This window comes from Protopterus annectens, chromosome 2.part2, assembly GCF_019279795.1.
Source record: "Protopterus annectens isolate FY-2018-M chromosome 2.part2, PAN1.0, whole genome shotgun sequence".
NCBI classification, from domain to species: domain Eukaryota; kingdom Metazoa; phylum Chordata; order Ceratodontiformes; family Protopteridae; genus Protopterus; species Protopterus annectens.
This window is the reverse complement of record NC_056730.1, coordinates 611,916,864-611,935,663: the sequence shown is the minus strand read 5'-3', so window position 1 is coordinate 611,935,663 and position 18,800 is coordinate 611,916,864.

Below are 18,800 nucleotides of genomic sequence, written 5' to 3'. Positions count from 1 at the left end.
GGGATGACATGATCAACAGACCTCAATGCTTTGCCAGAGATGATCTTCATTTGTCACCCCTGGGATTTGGGCTACTGGCCAAGGCTCTTGCCAACCCCATACTGCCCATTTTAGGTGGTGTCTCAAGGACAAAAGTCCAGATGTGAAAAACCCATATGGAAAAAAACTCAAGGTTATGCTGCTAAATGATAAGGTGTCTTAACATGCAACTGTGCTCACTGGAAGCAGTCCTCACCTTGGAAGACTTACACACTTTTGCAGTCAAGGAGACCTGGTTATTGGCTGTAGACAGCACCCCAACCATATCTGGCTACACCGCCTTCCACATGTTCAGACCACAAACTGAAGGCATGAAAACTACAGGAGGCAGTGTATCGATATTCATTACATATAAATACAATGTCAGATTGGTTAAACAATAGGATTCCCTGGAGGTAATTCAGGTGCAATTAACTGTCGGTAGGACACCTATTCAAGTCATTGCCAGCTACAGGACCCTGCCTGTGACTCGGGACACCCACTCTGCCTATCTGGATCTACTTAAATCTACCAAGATACATCCAAACACCCTGGCTTTAGGTAACTTTAACTAACCATTCATTGACTGTGTAAAGTACTTGTGCTGTAACTCACTTTCTAGAAGGTACCTTGACTTTGTTAACTCCAAAGTGCTGGACCTGCTTGTTGACACCCCCCCCCACAAGGAGTGCAACATCCTGGATCTGGTGCTTACCAATTTGGGGGGCCAGTACAGCACCACCACTGTGAGGTCTCCTCTACTGATATCTGACCACATATCATTATCATTCAAAATAACTATCACCCCCCCCCCCCACAGCAAAGCAACTAAAACACTTCTCCAAAGCACATTATTGGCTCTTATGGGATGGTATACATAACTGTACTGCACAGGTAACTATGATGACTTGTACAATAATGCTTTATACAAACCGCTGTTTAACTGCATTGACTTGGCCATACCGGATGGCAATAAAACAAGCTCCACAAGGATGAGCAAATCTGCCTGGTGGACAACTTCCATTAACAGGCTTTACAATAAGAGGAAGACATTGATATCTAACAGTAAGAGGGAGGGAGCCCTAAACTGGGAACACTCCCTCCTCAGCTTAAACAAGACAATGACTTTTTGTGAGGTAAACAAATAAATAGCAAAACTATGAACTATGAACCCCAACTGTATTCCCCAAATAAGGACAACCATAAAGCATTCTCTAGTTACATCCATTGCCTAAAAGGACAGGCCCGTATTTGTGCCAAACTAGTAGTTAATAATACCACATAAACTGAGCTTGTGGACGTAGCTAACCTGTTAACTGACAGGTCCTAAGAAAACGTTGTTCCCCTGTCCCTACTGCATGTACCCATAACACCCCTACCACCTGTCCCCTACCTAGTATCTATAAAGAGCAAGTCATAAACATCCTCTTTAAGGCCAAAAACACAGCATCTGTGGACCTGATAACATACCAGGCTGTGTCCTACCTGGGCTCTAACAAGAATTAGCAACAACATGGGGTACTCTTTTCAACCATAGTCCCAAGCACAGGCTTCGTACCAGATGAATGGAAAATGGCCACCATTATCTGCAAGGCCATGGAGTGAATCATCATGGACCTTATCAACAAAGGTATAAGCAGGCTCCAAACACTTGCCCCTACTCATTTAGAATTTGTCAAATGGAGATAATGCCTGTGAAACATTGTGGGCTTCTTCAAGACAGTTACCTAGGCCATGGACAAGGGGAAAGATGTGTGTACAGCCTACCTAGACTTAGCCAAGGAGTTTTATACAATCCCTCACTCAGGCATCATTGACAAATTTACTTACCCAGCTAAGTATCAACCCTTATATCGTTAGATAGGTGAGTAACTGGCTCACTGATATAACTCATATAGTCAAAATAGAAGAATCCACCTCCAACATTACACCTGTAACCAGTGGTGTTCCCCAGGGATCTGTCCTGGCACCTCTACTCTTTGGAACCTAGTTCTTCAAAGTACATCCTAAAACTAAAGGATCTTAGGCTGACAAAGTTTGCTGATTCCTGCAAACTGGGAGAAGTCATAGAATCTCCAAATGATGTCAGTATTGTTGCTGATTGTGGAAATAAGGGTAGAACTTGGCTAGGCTTGTAAGGACACTAGGGCCCAGTAGCATAGTAACTTCCTATGATATGACTCAGTCATAGTCCATGTGTGAGTGTATGACCTGTGACGTACCTCCCTAGAGTATGCTTAGAGATACTTATTTCAGCTCTTGGAAGATGTCTGTGCGGTTACTGACACATGACTTAAAGGTGCAAAGAGCACATTAACAGTGTAAGGTTAATATGAATTCCACGTATTTAGATCAGCTAATTCACAGGTGGGAACTAAAGGAGGAGGTGACTCTATGTACATCAATAACTAAAGATACTTCAAGGCAGGTCAAACAGGACAATTCACTTGAGCTGCTCCATGTTCAATTCACAATAAGCAAAATCTAATTCTACTTCCATGCAAGCTATAGGTCATACTCTATGATGCAGAACACCCATACCATGTATGTAAACTTATTAGGAAACACTAACCATCCAACCCAATACCATATTCATTGGTGACTTCCATTATCCCACTCTTAGCTGGGAATCCTATACAACAACAAACATACTGGCACAGAGATTCCTGGCTTTTGTAAACACAGACTCCCTGGACCAGATAGCTAATACACCAAACATGGGTACAACTATACTGGATCTGGTCCTCATCAATATGGGTCATGCACAACCCCATACTGTAATGTCTTCCCCAGTAAGGTCCGAAAACAAATTGGTTTCCTTTTAAGTAAAAATGAGACATGGACCCCCAGCTAGGCATGGAATATTCAGGAACTACTGTAAGGCTAACTTCCAGCTATTAAGTGATAAACTGGCCAAATCTCAAGGCCCCATTAACACTGAGAACACTGCAGCCTATGCAGCAGTGTTCACAGAAACCCTGCATGAACATGTTAATACCTGCATAGAGACATTTGAGGAGAAATACAGGCAAATGAATCCAGACATGGAAAACTTTACAATACAAAAAATAAGAAGACAGAGAGGAAAAGTAGAAAAGGAGATTAGTAATGGAGAAGTTAAAGAAATAGAAACTGAGGTTATGGAGTACTTGTGAAGTGAAGGATTCAGTGTAAAAAATTTAATTCAGAAAGCATCAAAACAGGATAGAGCAATGGATATCCAAATTAAGGGGAAACCAGTGGGATGGGAAGCAACTGGTCAAGTGCCATATGAAGACATTTTGGAGTCTTCCACAGGAAACCAGTAGAAACATTCACTTGAAGCTAGACAGCAAGGGAAGGAACAGGAAACTGTGGAAACTCTGATGCAGTCAATGTTGAGGAGTGATAGGCCAGTGAGTTACCATATGACAGAGCAACTGATGTCACATGATGAAACTGAAGGGAATGTGCCACAGGAAGATGCTATAGAACTCTCTATAGAATGCCCGCAGGAAAACAAAAAATGTGCCCTCAGTTTAGAAGAAAATGAGCTAAGAGAAGAGTTGCTTGAATTAATAGAGATAGATAGATATATCAAAATCAATGAAAGAAATAGACTGCAGAAGGTCAATAAAACCCTAAAAGTTAGAAGTTTGGCAAAACAAATGAATATAGTAATTAGGACTGTCCATAGAAATCCATGCAATATAACACAAGTAAACAGGATATATTATTGTGGATCTAAATTAATAACTATTAAAGTTCTACCACAAAAAACATAGGGTTGTAAGGGAAAAGAAGGGGAAAAATCGAATACCATCATGGAAGTATCGAACAAAGAAAATTATAAAGCAATTGAGACAAGAAGTGTCGATGTTAGAAGAATATAGAAGAGGAATGGATCAACAAAAATACTAAGAAAGACAGATGTAATAAAAGCAATGCACAGTATTAGAACAGACCAGGATTTATTATCCACTATCACAAATAACAAACTAAACATCTCAGCACAGCAGTATGACATACACTTCTAATACATCTGTAACACAAGCATCTTACATGAAGCATGTTGACATTCACAAATGACATATAATTATTTACAAAATTCCAGATATCTGGTCTGGCAATATCTCCTTCTGTCACACTTCTATATAAATCATATTACTATTCACAAATGAAATATAATTATTTACAAAATTCCATATGGCAGGACTGGTAGTATCTCCTTTCATAACAGCGCTATACAGGTGGTCTTAGTGTTTTAGGAGGGTTACCTGTAAGTGCCTCAGCATAAGTAGTTGTATTTGTAGAGTCTTTATCCTGCATAGTAGGTGTGATGTAAGTGTCACTGACAACCTCTAAAGGGTTAGTTTTAGTTATATGAGACAGTTTTGCCTCCAGTGTTAAAGTGTATTCACAACTCTTTCATATTTTACTTGTTTTATAAGCAAGTTGTCAGTGTACATGAGATAATTGCTACAAGGCCTCAGAATACCAATGCCAAGCAGACTGGCCACAGACAGAGCTGGGAAATGCATATGGATGGCTACTATGGAGGAGTGAAGGAAAATTAAATATTGAATAGGTCAGTAATACAAGGAACTTGATGAAAAATGCTCAGATATACCCAAACTAGATTCTCTAGTAGTTAAAACAAATCTGTCTAGATAGTAAGGGTATTTTAAGGGTAACCTACACTACCAGAGATTGGTGTCTACACTGATTATAAAGGGGAATTATGCTGTGAGATATCAGCGACTATACAGATCACTGTTAAGCGCCACTATACGGAGAGCATAAGTTCTAACTAAATTCTGTAAAAAGGGTAAGAAAGTGCAAATATTCAACTCATAAACACTCAATTAATGCAGCTGTGACAAAAACAATCCAAAACACAAGTGCTGAGACCTTGGATACGGTAATGTAAATCTTAGCTTACTCATAGGTTATGAGCCAAGCATTATGCAACTGCAGCCCTTAAATATCAGAGGAGAAACAGCACTCACTTCTTTGCTTTATACAATCCTGGGCCAGAGGATATTTCAGGTTCCTCTACTTTCACTAAAGTGGAACCAAGGCAGTTTTATATAAAGACTGTAACAAAAGGTCAAAAAGTGCATATATTCAAAACAGTAACACTCAATTAATTAACTGTGACAAAAACAATGTGAAAAACAGGTACTGAAACAGTAGCTATGGTAATATAAGTCTCAGCTTTTGTACAGTTTAGCAGAAACCAGCAACATTCTTCTTCTGAAATTGTATGGTCGCCAAGCGTCACCAAATTCCCCAGGCACAGAGATTCAATTTTTTTAAACAAGCTAGCCTTCTAGCCAATCAAATAAAGAACAATAAGACTTACAACAACAAATCCCAGCTCAGAAGGGCATAGTCTATCCTCTCCTGCCACAAGAGTGTAGACCACAAACCTTCCTAATTTAAAATAACTGGCTTGAATCCCAAGTGCTTAAACCAGAAAAAAAAAACACTTAGGGCCAGATTCACGAAGGCTTGCATGGAGTCTAAGAGTAGAGTAAGACTCCATGCAGCCAACATGTCTGCCGAGCGATCCAGGAACAGCTGGCAGGGGTGTGCAAGTGAGCTCCTAAAACGACTCTTACACAGACATTGTTAGGTTATGCAAATTACCTCATTTGCTGCTGAAAGCTATGCAAATGAGGTAAATTTGCAATCCAGGAAACCCTAACCTGTTCGAGTAAGAGTAGTGTTATTTGCAGAAATGTACTCCGTTGTCAACAGAGTACCATTCTGCAAATAGCAAAACGGAGCCGTGACAGCTCAAAATAAAGGATGCAGCCAGTTGAGGAAGTATGCCAATGGCCAAATATATGGCCAGTGGCAATTCTTCCCGTTGCAAAATAAAAAAAATATATATATTTTTTTACCCCTATCTCCGAAGCTTAAGCATAGAGCAGTGTAGCGCAAAAGTGCTGCTCTCTAAAAACCATGAAAAGAAAAAATAAAAGCCACAAATAGGGATATTATTCAAAATAGTAAATAAACAAGTGGAAGCACTCGAAAATCACTAACAAAGTCAAAAGAAATGCTGTGATTACGGAGACTGCAAGCACAAACTGAATAATAATATATCCTCTTTATTCTCCGCGCAAATAACAAAACCACATAACATCAATCTTAAATATTAATTAAAATAGAAGATCAAATCTTTTAAGGAATAAAGTGCTTATAAGTGCAATATTTATATGATTCCTTTCTTTACTAATACAAAATGTAAGGGAACAACACCATCTATTGTCATAAAAAATATTACATTGAAATTTTTACTTCTTTACATTTTTGTAACCCTTATCTTTAATAGTGGCAAAATGGAAAGATAGTCATTTAACCCTAGGAATTTTCCTGCTTCCAGGGTTACTTGCCACCATAATTCTTCACACTCTATTCTTTCTTCCCATGGACCACCCCTAATATCATTCTTAATCTGCTCCAAGACTAAAAAGAAGAATTTATAACCTACACATACTCTAGAGTGTTTAAATAATGCATTTGTTTCTTTACCTTTGGATATATCATAAATGTGTTCGTATATTCTTTTTAGTGTTCTCTCCATTTTCCCCATATAAAAAGCATTACATTTTCCACATAAGGCAAGATATACTAACCCCTTAGTATCACAATTATAATATCCTTTACTTCTTATCCACCTATTTCTACTTTCCAAAAATATATCCCCCTTATTGATAATAAACTCACACTGATTACACCTTCCACATTGGAAGGTGCCTAATTTCCTTTCACCATTCCTGCAGGAGTTGTAATTATTATTGTTCTTGTTTTCTAAAATATTCCTTATACTTCTTGAATTCTTATAAACTACCTTAGGTATTATTTTAGGTACATTCTCCAAATCAGTAAGGGAGATAAATTTTTCCCACTCTTTCTGAAAAATCCCTCTTATATTATAATTAGTTGCATTAAATTCCAAAACTAGGGCTTGTTGAAATTCACCTATATTTTCCATCTCTTTGCACTCATTATAATTATGTATTATATCAATAGTGTTAACAGCCCCTTTTATAGGTTTAAATTTATTTTCTCTTCCTTTTTCTACCTCAATTCTAATAACATTAATGAATTCCTTAGGATACCCCCTATCTAAGAACATATTTTCAAGAAAATTACATTCTTTAATAAAGTCACTATCTAAACTTGTCATTCTGCTACCTCTAACATATTGTCCCATCACTATATTCCTTTTGCAATGTGCTATTCAAAATATTCAACTGCCATGCAAGTGAATGGCAGGCTGAAGACAACATAGCTACTGAGTAGAGGTTGCTAAGGGGGGAAGCTCAATCTAAGAGATGTAACCAAGCATTAGTAGGCAATCCTATGCAAATGAGGGTAAGGATAGTGAATCCCAATTTTACATGGCATATGAGCAAAGTCTGTGGAGTGTAAGAGTAGGATAAGGGGAGTATCAGAGTAGAAGATAGGTGACATCATGGGGGGTATGTATGAAAGACTGTAAGCTCATTGGAGCAGAGTGGCATGTGTTTGCTGTCAGTTACTCATCACTGGAAGAGGCGTGTCAACAGGTATCCTAGCTAAAGCCAGGAAATTGAAGGTGTATGCCGTGGATAACACTAAAGTTTCTTGTAGAAGTGCCTGCAATGTGTTTGCGTGCGGGTGCCCACCTGTAAATCTGAGTAAGACTGTGTGCACGCGTGTGCACCTGTGCACGTGCGTTTAAGCCAGAGTAAGCATGTGCAAGGTTGTTGAAATCTGTATAAGTGCGTTTGCAACTGTGTGCACGCGTAAAAGCTGGAGTCAGCAAGTGTTAGGCCGTGTAAGCATTTGTGTGCATGTGTGAGCTGGTGTGTGCCTGTTTGCACTTGTTTGCACGGTGCTGCCCCCTGTGGAAACAGAAAGGGAAATGGAAGCACAACAAATAGTAGGAAGTTAACCAAGGTGAACTAGCAGAGCTAGCAGATGAAAACAATCAGAATCAGCCAATTACACAGGCAGTACACTAGCCCAGCCCAGCCCAGCACTTAAAACTCTGCAAACAACTTTCCACCATGTTTTCCTCAGAGACACTGCAACATTGCAGTAAACTAAGAGAAGTGAAAACTTAAAAAGCTTTACTGAGACAAAGAAATATTAGGGGCTGCCATTGCTGTTATAAGGCGACATATGGAACATGCTGAGGGTGGTGACAATGCGAATGCTGCTGAGCAACCCACAGTGAGGAGACAGAGAAGAGTGTACAGGCCCAGGGTAACCTACCAGGGGCTACATGAGCTGGAGATAGTGGAGCGCTATAGAGTGGACAGAGACCTCATGCAGCAAATTGTTGAGCTGTGCAGGCCACGCCTCACACACAGAACCAACAGAGGGGAACCCATCCCAGTGGAAACCAAGGTATGTGTTGGCCTAAGTATACTAGCAACAGGTACCTTCCAGAGACCAACTGGTGATATGATGAGGATTTCACAGGCATCAGCATCCAGGGTACTGCACCAGTTCCTGAATGCCATGTCAGCACATGTCAGTGATCATGTATATTTCCCCAATTCCTGTGAGGTATTGGCCAGCAATATGCATCTTTTCCAGCAAATAGCGGAATACCCGATGTAGTGGGTGCAATAGACTGCACGTATATATGCATCAAAGCACCAACTGGTGAGCGGGGTAGGGCCTACTTTAACCGCAAGGGCTTCCCCTCCATCAACTGCCAGGTCGTGTGTGATGCCCAGGGCATAATAATGAATGTGTGTGCTGGCTGCCCTGGAAGCTACCATGATTCCCATATCTGGCATCTGACATAGCTGTACCAGACATTTGCCAATGTGAACATCCCTCATGGTCACCTAGTGGGAGATGCTGGATATGCACTGGAGCCATGGCTGATGACACCCATCAGAAATGCACACACACCTGAACAGGAATGCCATAATGAGGCACACGTACAAACATGAAATGTAATCGAGCATGTGTTTGGGCTGCTCAAGTCATGGTTCTGGTGCCTGGACACATCTGGTGGAGCCTTGCAGTACTCACCAACTACATGTACCCAAATAGTCATGGTATGTGCTATGCTACATAATATGATCCTGCGAAAACAGCTGCAGTAGGATCAGCATAGGGCTGGGCCAAACAGCCCCCCACCATTGCCAAGGCCATCACAGGCAGAGCGTGACTCGGAGGAGGAACAACCTGAGCCTGCCCCAGTAGGCAGAAGGAGATGTGCCCAGTATGCTTTGGCCTTTGCAAAGAGGCAACGCATAGCACATACACTGGCTCAGTAGAAACCCCAGAAATGATACCTCTCTCTGACTCGCACATATAGTAAAAGGGATGCCTAACTTGACACTACCTGTTTTCAAACATGTATAGAGAGTGTACTATGTGCATCTGTACTATAGTGCCCTTTTTGGAGACTAGGAAAACACCTTAAAAGTGTTATATTCCTGTTTGGCAAGTCTGATGATGTCAGCATCCTACAAATATAGCAGTGGAAATACAAACTCCTAGTAAAGCATATAGTGCGTCATGTTAATGCGTACTTCCCTAGTATCATAACATAGTTAGGTAGGTGTTTGAATCCTGCAATTGCTGACTGTGTGTGTGTGTGTGTGTGTGTGTGTGTGTGTGTGTGTGTGTGTGTGTGTGTGTGTGTGTGTGTGTGTGTGTGTGTGTGTGACACTGTTGGTCAATGTGTTGTGGGTTTTGCTTTTACTACTGTATGACATATCAGTATAACAACAGTATGTGCATTGCACACTTCAGGTATCTCTGTGGCAAATACATATATGTACATGTGACCTCAATTAGTTCATAGATGTGAAGCCTGCTTTCTACATGAATACATCTGTTATCTTTGACAGATTGTGCTGCTGCTTCTCAGACCTTCGGTCACATATGTATGTTTGTGACAAGGCCAGCCACTGTAGTAATCTGTGGCCTAGGTCATCTGTGTCACACACACCCATGACAGTTTCTATAGAATAGTGTGAGTGAGGGTTCATGCCTGGGGTATATTTCAGACATGTTCAAACACAACAATGTCTGTCAATAATGGACATTCATCATAGGTGTACAACAACTTTGTAGATATGCATACAGACCCCTTATTGCTTATGTGATACACAGAGGGACTTCAGAATACCTATGGAAATGTGAATACCAAAGGACAGTTGACATAACACTTGGCTGTATGTACACATCGGTACCAGTTCTACATGTTGGGGGCTACTACCTATGTGGTACTGTCAGGATACTATGTTCAGTAAATGTGGATGACTATGCTATAGTTGGCTTATAGCTTTACAGCATGGGTTGGACAACAGGTATCTGTCTATATGATACCCTTGTGGAGGATAAGTGTCTCATCAGGAGAATGCATTGTAGACCACTGTATGCATTTGCAGATTTGGACGGACATATCCCTAGTGTGTTTGCTTGTACATAAGAGGGCTATATGCCAAACAGGAGTGGTCCCAGGAATTGGTGGCGGTCAATACCACTGGTTACTGGTATAGTATAGTACCGGAAGGATCCAAATGCTACTGAGTTTCCTACATCAGTGTGTCAGTTGTCAAGACATCATCTAACGATTGGTTATAGTCAGGCTGTTGAGGTTATGTATACTACCAGAATGCAAACCAATGACAGATAGTAACAGTATCACCCACAGCATAGTGTTAAACCATGTCATACACACATGTGTACCCAAGTTAAAACATATGTGTAGTAGAATGCATACTGGCCACCAATGGAAACTATGAAGTGTTAACACTGTGTAAAACAGGGCATGTCACCCTTCCCATGTGTCCACTATGCACGTACATGCAGACAGTGCACCTCCACCATGTTCACAAATGTACACCTGCAAATCTGTACTGCACACATCACACACATACTGTCTACTCACCAACACATGCTGCCAAAACTACACACATCAGCCAAGTGGCACATGGGCAGACAATACATTTTTGGAATTAACACTGGTGTAAATTATACTACATTGATAATCATAGCTTTAATGCATCATGCCTGCTCAGATATACCTACAAGGATATCATTACACTGTACTGTTGACAACATGCTAACATTGCTACACTGCTATAAAGTCACCCTGTGCATCAGCACCATGTTAGCCTGTTCCTGCATCAATGTTACAAATGACAGGAGGTGGCACAGTTTCATCATATGCACAGGGTGTGTTGTTGGTTTGCCAGCGCCCAACACTGACCCATCCAATCCGACATGTATGTGTGTGTGTGTGTGTGTGTGTGTGTGTGTGTGTGTGTGTGTGAGGGACAACAGTACAGCATGGGTCAATGTTGATGTAATGTGTGTGTGTATGTGTTAGCCCTAGGTGTTTGGTTTATGTGTGTGTCTGCATGCACACAGTTCCACCATGTGGTTGCCATATACAGGAGGTTGTGGGACAGCCACAGACTGTACCTGCCATGCTGTACAGATCACCATCTCTGGCCACGGACACAGTACTTGTGCCTGGCAGGGGTGCCATGGACAGTATCGGGTACTAAGCCAGACTGGGTACTATCATCAGAGGCAGAGGGATGTCAACTGGACCCATGTCCCTGCTGGGACTGGCCAGAGCCACGTGCACATGGTCTTCTATGATGGTATATTGACAGCCCAGCCCCAACATTGCCGGGGCTGGTACTACCACTATGGGAGTGGCTGTGACTTGTGTGTCATCCGCGACGACTGACAGCCGATGATGTTGCTGACATACATCCACGTCGACGTTGCAGCCGTTGTGCACTGTCCTGGCACATGGACATGACATTGTGGAGGACATCTAATGTCTCCCCCCAATGTCTATCAATGACCTCGGTGTAATTATGGATGGCACCGGCAAGGTCACGGATACTGTCATTGATAGCGGTGTTATAGGCCCTCTGCACCCTTAGTCCCTGTCTGATGTACCATTCCATACATGCCTGTGCATGCATTACAGCCTGGAAAATACCTGAGGTTGTAAGACCTATGGGGGCACGTCTGCCAGGGGCATTATAACCAGCAGTGCTCCCATGAAAACCCCTGGACATCTGCCTATGTGGTACTATTCCAGGAATCTGGGTATGGCTGCTGTGAGGGGATGCATGTGCCATAGATACCACACTATCCTGGTCAATGCCTACTGTATGCTGTCCCTCAGCTAAGGCCATTGGTGATGAGGGATGTATTGGCAGTATGAATGTGAGCATAGATGGGGTGGATAGCTGTGTACTGTCGATTGGCGGCCCAACAACAGACCCTATCAAACCTGCCTGTGCCACAACACATGTATCATCATTTCCACTATTTGTGGCAGTGTCTTCAGGTTCGCTGCTGCACTCAACCAACACAACCTCAGCACCTGTGAGAGGAAGACAGGAAACACACTTTACAATCTGTACATGATGTTAGCACACATGCACACATGAACACATGCACATATGCACACATGCACACATGAACACATGAACACATGCACACATGAACACATGCACACATGCACACATGCACACATGAACACAAATGCACTACTCACTAAAGTAGACACACACACACACACACACACACACACACACACACACACACACACACACACACACACACCAACAGCAATCCAGAACATACCCATTAGTGGTTGATGGTGGAGTACAGTATCACAAGCCAAAAAGTCCTATCACTCGTGTCAGCATGCAGGATGTGTGTTGCTCAACAGCATGCAGTGCGAGTGTAGAGAGTCCTTGTTAATAACAGTATACATGTCTTTGATGCATGTGTGTTGTTCAATGATTGGCCTTACCCTGGAACGCAATGTGCACATGGACCCAACATTGCTGTGCAAGTATTAAATGCTTTTCAATGTCCTGTGCACCATCACTCACAGGTATACATAACATGGCTGGATGCACACAACTGTCAGGTGTATGGCAATGAATGCTATGTGTAGTACTGTAGTTACTGTAACTGGATGTAGTGTAGTACCATGAGCCATCATCAGGCAGCATCATGTGGTCACTCAAGGCCACTAATGTGTGCCACACTGGCAACTATCTTGCTGTACCTAAACTGCAGCACTATGGCTACATTAACCATTTCACAGGCAGTTGTTACATGGGTATGTAAGGTGTTCAACAGGGAGCATTGCCTAACATGAATGTGTTGTATGTTGAAGAGTGTCGCACTGCCCCGTGATAGGCGTCTACCCCTCAGGTATAGTATGTGTGCTATATGGATGACATTTGAGATGCTGGAGTCTGACCTTACAGCAGGTGTCTACATACGCCATGTGTATCGTATTAACACGTACTGTGTATGACAAAGTGGTGCATGTTGTGTGCATGTGTATTGACTCTGCCTATACAATGTCCACTACAGTGTACCACACTTGTTTGGGATGCTCTGTGTATTGCATGTGTTTGAGACAGCTACTCATGTTACTGGGATGTGCATAGTTCAAACATCAACAGGTGTCCGTAGAACCAATGCACGGCCAAAAAGACTAGGAAAAAACGAAAAAGCCAGCAAAAATGGACAGGCGCCACATCCAAAATGATGTTTATTCACATAGGAAAAAATTATTCCTATGTGTATGAAATTGTAACAAACAATTTACAAAACGTTCAGACCGGTTTCGGCTCCTAAGAGCCTTCTTCAATGATACAAAAAAGACAAAAACTTGTAGATATCAGTATACAAACATATATATGGTTCAGCCCCACAAAAGAACCAATGAATACACTCCATTTATAATTGGTCATTAAGACCAGGTGAAAACAATGCTCCCAATTTAATGATCCATTTTCTCTCCTTTAAACTAAGCAATTCATTCCAATGAATTTTGTCTTTGCATTTGCCTTTTATACAATCAATAATGACAAATTTAAAACATGCAGATTTGTGTTTCAAACTATGTTTATAAAGTGCATTACTGATACGTTTGTTTTTAACATCACTCAAGTGTTCACATATTCTCAGACGAAAAGACCTGGAGGTCTTTCCTACATAAAATGCAGAACAATTACAGGTCACCAAATAGATGACCCATTCAGTGCTACAATTAGCCCAGAATTTGATATCAAAGACTTGTGGAGTGTTTTTACTGCTAAATTCACAAGTATGTGAAACCCTGATGCAAAAAGAGCAGTGCCCACAAGGTGAGCACCCAACAATGGGTTTGCCTAGGAGGGACAGTTGGACGGAAGCAATAGAATCAGAACCCACTCTCTTATAATGACTGAACTTAGAGCCAATAGTTTGTCCCCTTCTGAATGAAAAGGAACATCTATCTAAGAGAATAGAGTTCAATTTTGGATCTGCTTTAAGCACGTTCCAATGTCTATGTATAATATTTTTAAAACCCTGTGTATTACGTCCATATGTGGTCACCAAACGCAAGGTCTGTGAATCAGGATTTTTATTGTTCCTGTCTCTATAAGATAATAAGTCATCTCTATTTAAATTGGATGCCCATCTTTTAGTTGCATACACAGAACCTGGACGATAACCCCTCCTAATAAATCTATGTACCAAATCATCCCGGGCTTCAACAAAGGACTGTTGACTAGAACAGATTCTTCTAGCTCTTATGAACTGGGACTTAGGTATGTTCTGGATGATATGTTGTGGGTGGAAGCTGGTAGCATGTAATAATGAGTCAAATTCAGGGAATTTTCTGAACATCCTAGTTGATAAAGTGTTGTCAACATTTCTAGTCACCTCAACATCAAGAAATGTGATCCTTGATGCGTGACAAGTCAACTTGAATTCTATTCCCCAAATATTGTTGTTTAGATATTCAAGAAACTCCATAAGATACAATTCATCAGCTTTCCACACCAACCAACAATCATCCAGATACCGACGCCAAATGTCCATCTCGCACATATAGATATTATGATTACAATCATAAATTATAATTTCTTCTATATATGCCATGAAAAGATCTGCATATATGGGTGCAAAAGATGCACCCATAGCAGTACCTTTGATTTGCCAATAGCAATTCTTTTGAGAATAGAAAACATTACTGGACAAAACATGCTCGGTAAGACATACCAAAAATGTATTAAAGCCTGGTCGATATAAACCTGATCTAGTCAACCAATAGTCCAATGCTTGTAAACCTGCCCAATGTGGGATGTTGGTATAAAGAGAGGTAATGTCCAAAGTGCATAATAACCAATGTGATTCAAGTTGGGTATTGTTAACAATATCCAAGAATTGGGTGGTATCTTGGATCCTAGCTCTAATAAATACCAATAGTGGTTTCAGATACTGGGTTAAGTATACAGACAATGGTTCAGTGAGAGACCCATGTCCAGAAACAATGGGCCGACCTGGTGGATTAGTAACGTCCTTATGAATCTTGGGTAACAAATACAAGTATTGTTTCAATGGTGAAACTACCACTAATTGTTCTTTCGTAGATTGTGTAATGATACCCTCATCAACCGCCTCAGTCAAAAATTGGTCAATATCAACCTTAAATTGAGATGAGGGATCCAAAGGCATTTGTCTATAATATTCCTTGTCACCCAATTGCCTCAAAGCCTCATTGTCATACATAACCCTGTCTAAAACCACCACAGCTCCACCCTTATCAGCTTGAACAATAACCAAATCTTTATTGTTCACAAGCTCATTCAAACTATGTATCTCATCCATAGACAAATTGTTATAAGAAACAGGTAAATCTTTAAGATGACAATGTAAATCCTGTAGGACATTTTTTTGAAACACACCCACTAAATGTGCCATCGGTGGATTAATTGTGGATTTTTTAAATTTGAAATCCTGTAACGTATCACAAACATTATTCTCAAAAAATATTTTCAAATTCAAAATCCGACAAAAATTAATCACATCCTGGGCCAAGGATTGTTCAGAAACAAAAAACCCAGGAACAAAATTAAGCCCCTTGTTTAGCAATCTGAGTTGACCATTGGTTAGTACCACAGAAGAGATATTGTGGACATTGGAATTAGAAGTTACTGTTGTGTCATGATTTTCAACAATGTTTCCAAACTCTGTTTGGAAGTTTCTTTTCTTATGCTTCCGCCCCCCTCGTCTGTATCTAAATTGTGAGGGTGTGGACAGTTATCCCTTTTGGCCCTAGGCGCCCCATCACTGGAGTATTCTTCCAATTCACCTTCAGTGTTGGAAGAAGTATCCTCACCAGAGGTGCCACTAGAAAAACTTAAATTTTTCTTTAAAATAGATTTTGGCCTTTTTCTCTTGGGAGTGGGTGATCTTTTGTCATATTTATTGTCATCTCTGGGTAACCTAAAAGAGACATTCTTAGATGTATCGAATGGTTTACCCCTCTCATAATCACCCACATCCCTGAGAAATTTCTTAATTTTTCTGTCCTTTAGAATAACTTCCATCTTAGACAAATCAGTAGTAAGTTTTTTAACCTGAATTGCAAAAGAATCACAGGTTTCAAATTTATTAGATTCTAAACAAACCATTTCCAAGTTTTTGATACCTATTTGCACCTTACGTTCATAAAAATTAGCTAAAGCATCTACAAATTTGGAAGAAGCTAATTGTTGAATATGCCCCCAGTCCTCACTAAGTTGGTCATCAATATTGGAAACCAAGGGTTGTATCTTGACCCTAAGACCCCGTGGAGTAATATGTTTCTCCTGATATGCTTTAAATAAATGCAAATGCCACACATTAGTCCTAACAATCTTCATATTCTTACCTAACTTTGCAAAAAATATCTCACATTGTTTATCTAAATCAGGTACCACAGTCACAGAAGTAGATGACGATTCACGTTTGTCCAAACCAAACACAGATAGATCATCCACATCAGAGGACAAACCCTGTATAATGGGTGAAAGTGCCATATTCTGGACTTGAAAACCAAACACAACCAAACCAAAAGAAATATGTCAACAAGTCTGAACAAATATGTCACTTAATAAAAGACCAGTGTTAATTATATCTTGATATATATACTGAACCCAAATATATATATCTCATATATAATCCAGCCTGTACACAATAGATATGGCATAAATAATAAATCCACAAAGGACTAAATAGATCCAAAGCAAGACCGTTATACACAAACTTACCCAAAACCAAAAAATGTAGTATGACTTGGTGTGTGTATAAGTCTTATGGATCAAAATCCTATATAACCACCAATAGAATAAACAGCCAGAATAGTTCCACAGAAAACATGCAGATCATGCATTATTTGTAGGTGTTTTACATGTGTATATGGCCTACAACTCACCTATGACATGCACATGTTATTTGCTATATTAAATGTAGAACACTCACCAGCATGGGTCTGCTGTCTTGCTGTCACACCAGAGGGACCTACAAGGATATGAGACAGTTTGTCAGTGTCAACAACTATGGCATTGCTGCTGTGAGTTTGCAATTTTACAGTAGTACAACGGTTGACAGTCACAGGCATACAGATTATGTTCCATATTATCAGTATTGCCTGTGACTGTCAACCGTTGTACTACTGTAAAATGGTTGACAGTCACAGGCATACAGATTATGTTCCATATTATCAGTATTGCACAACACCAGGCTCCACATCTTCTAAATACACAGTACACATCTGCATGTTCTAACAATCAAGCTAACAGTAGTCTACAGATATGCCATGTTACCTGCACGCTCCGCATCAACTTGCTGGGTGACTCCGGCCTCCATGATGACACATGTCTGTTGTAGTGGTTGGCCAGGGGCCACCATGCTGAGGAGCAGCTCTTCCACTCTGGTGATGGGCGGATGTAATGCTGCACCACCACCTGCGGCAAGCTGTTGTCTGCGGATATCGGAGGCATGCTGCCGGACATGTCTAATTAAATCATTGCAGTGATGGCGTACCTGCTCATAAGTCCAGTTATACATGCCTATGTCATTAGCCTGATGGCCAACATCTTGCCACAGTGCAGTGCGCTCATGCTGGTCCTAGCTGGTTCAGGAGAACAGCAGGGTGTGATGTTGTACTGGGGTGGATATTATGAGTTCCTCCTCTTCAGGGGAATATGCAGGGTTGTGATGGTGAGACATGTCCCTGGAAGACAATAAAACAATTATTGTGAGCAAGTCATGTGGCACACTTAACATTCTAAAGTACAGATATCAATGAAATGCCATATATAGCAATCTATTAGCTGTCAGTAGATACACACTTTTAATACCACATATCAGTGCTCAGCCCACAACTGCCTGACAGTGCCTGGCACATTCTATATATTAAACCATGTTCTGCACAGCAACAAAGTGAAACCAGTATGTAAGACTATACAACAGTACATGGCACACTGTATGTGACACACTGCACCACCTAGCCACAGGAGGTATATATGAAGCTAATGCATACAGAAATATGTCATCCACTGAAATGATTGTAAAGTACAGTTACAGTACTACCAGTACACCACACTACTTGTTGATAGCAAACCCCTAAGTAACATATGTGCACATTCATCAATATAGGTGGCATACTGCTGTACTACACTATACATGTTGCTAGATATGCATTTATATCCTGTAACACACATACGACCGAGGCCATGTTACAGGCATACCCACACACACATCAGACATACCTACGAGACACAAAGGTATGGCAACCCAGATGAGCTTTACCTGTGTACCATACAGTACTGTGTGTCAGCACTTACAAAACCTTATGCCTGAGGTATGTAATGTGTGAGGACTACAGGTAAAAAACAAAACAGTGTTTCCAAGCAATGTGGATATACACCATACTGTGCTGTTTAGGCCTACAGCTTCAGGTAGTA